Raw genomic sequence first — 7592 nt, forward strand, 5'->3', positions numbered from 1 at the left:
AGGATAGGGTACAACCCTACTACAGACATCTCGAAGGAGATACAGCAAGATGCAAATGAATGCAGCATAATATCATGGCATATAAATCATGCGGTCACATAATACATGCATACTCAGTCAGGATATCTCGAACAGTACTTTCGTACCTCAATACAGTGCAAGCTCTACCAACTCTAGGTCCACGCCTATAGTCTGCTCTACATTGCCAAATGATACTACTATCATTAAAGTGCTCTAAAAGCCTTAACTAAGCTATTGCATACTCCTAAATATTTATAGGAAGCAAAAGCTATACCTTCGTCCGTCGTTAGCCCTTTGATGTCGATGCCTCCAGAACTTGGGCACAACTCCGCTACGACTACCGAACGCCCTTTGATCCCGATCGGAGCTTCCGATCGTCCCTTCGGAGCTTCCGATCCGTCCAATCCCCAATTTATTTAATTAGCATTAATCCTTTAATTACTCAATTAGGGTTCGGGCTACTACATGTTGTAAGTTGGGTGGAACTCCCATGGGATCGGCTCATATTATTGGGGGATCCACATGGCGACCGTCCATCACAACTTAATATTGATGGGTCATCTTGACATGTCACAATAAACGGCGTCATATTATTGGGCCCTTATTGGACATGAGGTAAAAACATGGAGGTTGCTTTGGAAGCAATTGGGCTCTACCTTTTGAAAATTATGGTTGGCTGATATTATTCGGGACCATAGATTGTCAATTTCCACTCCATGTTCTCACTAAGGAAAACTGTTTTCCGTTTTCACTAGAGGATAGTGAAATCGTTAAAATAGTGGGAGTGAGATTCATAAAATAAATTTCGCCTATTTTATGTCTTAGTAAATTACTTAAACAATCACTGATATTTGTCTGTTTCTTTTCAGTATTTCATAAATATGAATTCGCGTAATCCACTTTTCTCGATCATCGAACAAAATAAACTGACTGGCGCAAACTATACGGAATGGTTCCGTAAGTTGAAGATTGTCTTGACATCGGAGAAGATGCTCTACGTGTTAGAAAAATCTCCTCCGAAGGAAGCACCAGCTGACATAAGTCCGGAAGAGTTAGCCAAACTTGATACATGGTGGGACCATGATATCAAGGCCAAATGCTATATGCAAGCCTCGATGTCTGATGAACTCCAGAGGCGATTTGAGGACACCGTGAATGCTGCTGACATTCACGTACAACTCAAGAAACTTTTTGGGGCTCAATCGAGGGCTGAAAGGTTCGCTACTGTAAAGGAGCTAATGACGTGTCGCATGCGTGAAGGGACTTCGGTCCGTGATCATGGGGTACGAGTGATTTGGCTCATACAGAAGTTGGTAACCCTTGATTTGGTGTTGGAGCATGAACTCAACGTGGACTTACTACTTCTGTCTCTTCCTTCTTCGTTTGACGGATTTGTGGTGAATTTCAATATGAACAAGATAGAGGCCTCCCTTGAAGAGATGGTCAATATGCTTGTGACATATGAATCCACATTAAAGAAGGATAAACCGGCTTTCTTGATGGGCTCCTCTTCTTCTGCTAAGAAGGGGCCAAGTACAAAGGGTAAGAAACGTTCTGCCCCACCCAAAAAAATCGAACCAGAGAAGAAGTACAAGACAAAGGCTTCAAACATGGAAAAATCCAAGGATGTTTGCCATTACTGCAAGAAGCCCCGTCATTGGAAGCGTAACTGCAAGGAATATCTAGAGCAGTTGCGAACTGCGAAGGGTATGTTCTATATTGAAATAAATGTTTCACTTAATACTACTTCTTGGGTATTGGATACCGGATGTGGATCTCACATTTGCAATGATTTGCAGGTGATGACAAGAAGTCGCAGGCTTAGAATGGGTGAGACCCAGCTGAGGCTCGGAAATGGTTCCAGAGTTGAAGCTAAAGCTGTGGGAGATGTTTATTTATTTTTGCAGAACGGTTTTAAGTTACTTTTGAGAGATGTTTTATTTGTTCCGGATTTGATTAAAAACATTATTTCTGTTTCTATGCTTGATAGAGATGGTTATTCTTGCAATTTTGTGAATGGGATTTGCAATATTTACAAGAATGAATGTTTGATTGGAAATGGACAACTTGAAAACGATCTATACAACTTAAAACTAAAAGACGTTCCAATAAATTATGTTGATAAACCGGCAACAACAAACAAAAGGAAAATCGATAGCCAAAACCCGGCAAACCTTTGGCACGCTAGGCTAGGTCATGTTTCCTCAAGGAGGATGAACAAGCTAGTGGGAGAGGGCATGTTTGATATGTCTGATATTAACTCTCTACCTACTTGTGAATCCTGCCTAAAAGGAAAAATGACTAAATCTCCTTTTAAGGGGAAACCTGAGCATAGTCAAAATCTGTTGGATTTGATCCATACAGATGTTTGTGGTCCATTTAGAGTTGGTACTCAATATGGTCACACCTACTTCATTACCTTTACTGATGATTATTCGAGGTATGGGTATTTATATTTAATGAAATATAAGTCTGAAGCATTTGAAAAGTTCAAAGAATTCAAGGCTGAAGTAGAAAACAAGCTAGGTAAAAGTATTAAAGCACTTCGATCGGATTGAGGTGGAGAATACTTAAGTACCGAGTTTTTGGACTATCTAAAAGAGAATGAGATTCTCTCTCAGTGGACTCCTCCTATGACACCACAGCTTAATGGTGTATCGGAGCGTCGTAATCGAACTTTGTTGGACATGGTTCGGTCCATGATGAGCTTCACTGAGCTTCCACCTTCGTTTTGGGGCTATGCGCTTGAAACGGCGGTATTGTTGTTGAACAACGTCCACACTAAAGCAGTGGATAAAACACCATACGAGTTATGGAATGGCAAAGCTCCTAAGTATTCGTACTTGAGGATTTGGGGATGTCCTGCTTACGTGAAGCGGACAGTGGGAGATAAGTTGGATAGTCGATCCAGCTTATGTTATTTTGTAGGGTATCCGAAGAATTCAATCGGATATTATTTCTATTATCCTGCTGAAACAAAGGTGTTTGTTTCAAGGAATGCCACCTTCTTGGAGAAGGAGTTCTTATTGGATAAGAAAGGCGAGATGATGGAACTCGAAGAAATTCGAGAAGAACCCGAAATACAAAATAACGATCCTACACCTCAGGAACCATTGATAGACACGCCTGTACCTAGAAGATCCGAGAGGACTTCTAGACCTCCTATTCGATATGGTCTTCTTCTTGAAGGGGATCAAGATGAACCCGATGTTGGATGTGATCCAAGAAACTTCAAGGAAGCAATTTCTGATGCGGATTCAAATTTATGGCTTGAAGCTATGCAGTCGGAAATAGATTCGATGCATACAAACCAAGTTTGGTCTTTAGTAGATCCTTCCGATGGAATTGTTCCAATAGGGTGTAAATGGATCTACAAGAGAAAGCTTGGGCCTGATGGTAAGGTATTGACCTACAAGGCGCGATTGGTGGCGAAAGGTTATACTCAAAGACAAGGAGTTGACTATGATGAAACCTTTTCACCAGTTGCAATGTTCAAGTCCATAAGAATCCTTATTGCCATAGCTGCTTGGTATGACTATGAGATATGGCAAATGGATGTGAAGACTGCTTTTCTAATGGAGACATTAAGGAAGAAATCTATATGAAGCAGCCTGAGGGGTACACATCCATGGAAAGCGAGCATAAGGTATGCAAGCTTCAGAGATCAATTTATGGTCTAAAACAAGCATCAAGAAGTTGGAACCAGAAATTTGATGAAACAATAAAGGATTTTGGTTTCATCAAGAACCCGGAGAAACCATGCGTGTACAAAAAAGTAGTTAAGGATGCTGTGACATTCTTAGTACTTTATGTTGATGACATCCTACTCATTGGGAATGACGTAGGGATGTTGCAGTCAACAAAGATATGGTTATCAGGTAGATTCTCGATGAAGGATTTGGGTGAGGCATCCTATATTCTAGGGATACAGATCTATAGAGATAGATCTAAGAGAATGATAGGACTCACTCAATCAACCTACATCGACACCATATTGAAACGGTTTTCAATGGATGGGTCCAAGAGAGGACATCTACCCATGTGTCATGGAGTTTCTCTATCCAAGTCTATGTGTCCCAAGACGGATGAAGAGATGGAGAAAATGACACATGTACCATATGCGTCAGCCATAGGTAGTATCATGTATGGGATGATATCTACCAGACCGGATGTAGCATTTGCTCTGAGTGTCACGAGCAGATATCAAGCTAATCCCAGTCAATTGCATTGGAAAGCCGTGAAGGACATTTTTAAGTACTTACGAAGGACTAAGAATATGTTCATGGTATATGGAGGAAGAGAACTAAAATTGGAAGGCTATACCGACTCTAGCTTCCAAAGTGATGTGGATGACTCGAAGTCAACCTCTGGATTTGTGTTCATGCTCAATGGCGGTGCTGTCTTTTGGAAGAGTTCCAAGCAGGACACCACAGCGGATTCCACCACTGAGGCAGAATACATTGCAGCATCAGCTGCTGCTAAAGAGGCCGTTTGGATGAGGAATTTCGTCCAAGAGTTGGGCGTCATTCCTGAAGTTGTTGGTCCAGTCCCGGTGTACTGTGACAACATGGGTGCCGTTGCTCAGGCAAAGGAACCAAGGTCTCATCAAAGATCCAAACACGTACTGAGGAAATACAACATCATCCGGGAGATTGTGGAAAGAGGAGACATCACTGTCGAAAGAGTGGCCTCTGCAGACAATATCGCTGATCCACTTACTAAGCCCTTGCCAGGACCATTATTTGACAAACATCGCGAAGCAATGGGTCTACGTAGTATGACTAGTTGGCTTTAGGGCAAGTGGGAGATTGAAAGAGTGGGTGCCCGGTGAGCCAACTTGTGACTAAGGGCTTTGATGACTCTTTGTATAAACAATCTTTTGATTAATATAATTTACACTTTTATTAATGGCAATGACTTTATCTTTCTTCATATTGTTATATTGTGATATACTATTGTTGTTTTGATAAAGACCTTGAATATACTATAGTGTATGTAAGATGTGGTAGAACATGGAGATGTCTATCATGAAACACATCTTATAGTCACTGTATATTCTTAACTGTTCCTAGTCGATTAAGCCGTCCGATAATAAGGATAAGGATCGCTCGAGTTTGAGACTAGCATTTGCGATGCAGAGTACCACGTTTCATTGGTAAGGAACATAGAGATGTTCGAAGCATGCAAACGGATATTCATATGATGAATGATCGAACTACCCTATCCGGACTTTCCAAGTGGTTATCACTTATCGAGTGGATAAAGTCCGCGGTTTTGGTTGTACACCATTAGTCCTTACTACTTGAAACATCATTGAGACTCTATATGCTAGTACTGTGCTTTGACTCATTTATCGACTCTATTGGGGTCATCAGGTGTCGGGATTGGGTACAGTTACAACACATATAGGAGTCGATGCTTTGTTTTCAAGGATTCACCACATACTTGGGAGTGTGGATATCATATGCGATCTGAGGAGATATTAGTGTGACGAATCTCTGGCCAGAGTACAAGATGTGTTTTAAGAAATGGTTTCTTAGTAACACATGCGATGTCACTATTTGATCTTCAAGATGTATTGCATAGTTATCGAATCTCGAACGACTCTCGATATACCAATGGTTGTTGATTCGATCGGGATATGAATGAAGGGACCGTACTGTACGCTAACCAAAATCTATTGGTTCTTGCAGGCACTATCAGTGATACCTAGGGAATCATGAGGCGATGTTGCTAGACGCTCTTACCATGATTCGATGGGCAAGTCGGAAATTGTTGTTCCGAGTCACAAGAAGTTGTGAGCCCACGGCTAGCTGTATCCCTGAACCATTGAGGGTCACACAGAGTAATGGATTTTTAATCCCCGTTGAGATAGTTAAATTTAAAGAGTTAAATTTAATGAACAAAGAAGTTGGACTTCTTAATTATGAGTAGAGGAGTAAGATTTCCTAAAATGACATAGGGATGGACATTTTTGGAAATCACTGAATTCGGATTCAGAAAAATTTATCTTGACTTTAAAAGGTGCAGAAATGGTTTCTGTGCACATTGGTGAAATCGGTTTATCAATCGGAGTCATGATGAATTTTATATTAATTTCTGAACATGCGGGCTTTGCTTGTCGGGCTTGAACTTATGACTAATGGGCCCTAAGCTGTTAGCGGCCTACATTATAAATAAGTTATTGCAGTACAGAAATTACATAGAAAATGTCACAAATTTTCGAAAACCTAGTGATTTTCTCTCAGTAGTGGCCGCCCTCCTTCCCCCTCTGTTCGGCAAAATCCAGTCTGTGAATTTTGAATTACAGTCTGGTTTTACGGATCAAATTCGTTAATCTCTTCGTAGAAACTTCTGATAGATTTTCTAGTGCAATCTATCAGAGGGATTAAATATCCGTTCGTGGACCTGATTGAAGAACAGTTCGTCCATCAGTTCCAGGGATATACAACAAGAGCAGAGCAATCTGTTGGTGTCCATAATCTCGATTCGAGATTGGAGGTAAAAATTTATAATTGTTATTTAATTTTTACACACACAATTTAATCGTAAGTTTTGATACCCAATATGGAATCGTTCCATATAAAAATTTTAAACTTCCGCTGCACCGGGTATCAATTCTGATTGATCTGATCGCCGCGTTCTCCAACAAGATTTATGGTGAGGGTGCGCGACCTCCGATGCCACTTGTTTCGGCTCTGAAGGCATGTCATGTCTTGGAGTCAGATGGGGAGGGCTACCTCATTTATGCAGTTGATATGTCCATGAGTAGTACGGGTATTGATCAGCTACCGGTTGTCAGCGAGTTTTATGACGTATTTCCTGATGAGATTCCTGGTTTTCCTCCGGTTCGAGAGGTTGAATTTGGTATTGATCTAGTACCAGGAACTACGCCTATATCCCGAGCACCTTATCGTCTGGCACCGTCAGAGATGAGGGAATTGAAACAGAAGTTGCAAGATCTGCTTGATAAGGGATATATTCATCCGAGTGTTTCTCCGTGGGGAGCACCTGTTTTGTTTGTCAAGAAAAAGGATGGATCGATGCGATTATGTATTGATTACAGGCAGTTGAATCGTGTCACCATCAAGAATAAGTATCCTTTGCCGCGGATTGATGATCTGTTCGATCAACTACAGGGTACTTCTGTTTATTCGAAGATAGATCTGAGATCTGGATACCATCAAATGCGTGTACGAGACTCAGATATATCTACGACTGCTTTCAGGACCAGATACGGGCATTATGAGTTTCTGGTGATGCCATTCGATTTGACGAATGCACCGGCAGTCTTTATGAATCTGATGAATCAGGTATTTCGAGATTATCTGGATAGATTTGTCATCGTCTTCATAGATGATATTCTTGTCTATTCTCATGACAAGGATGAGCATGCACAACATTTAAGGATTGTTCTACAGACGTTACGAGATAAGCAGCTATATGCGAAATTGAGCAAGTGTGAATTCTGGCTTGATCGGGTAGTGTTTCTCGGTCATGTGATTTCTAATGAAGGAATATCTGTTGATCCTAGTAAGATAGAGGCAGTGCTGAACTGGTCTCGTCCGACA

The sequence above is a fragment of the Henckelia pumila genome, chromosome 1 (genome assembly GCF_033568475.1).
Source record: "Henckelia pumila isolate YLH828 chromosome 1, ASM3356847v2, whole genome shotgun sequence".
Classification (NCBI taxonomy): domain Eukaryota; kingdom Viridiplantae; phylum Streptophyta; class Magnoliopsida; order Lamiales; family Gesneriaceae; genus Henckelia; species Henckelia pumila.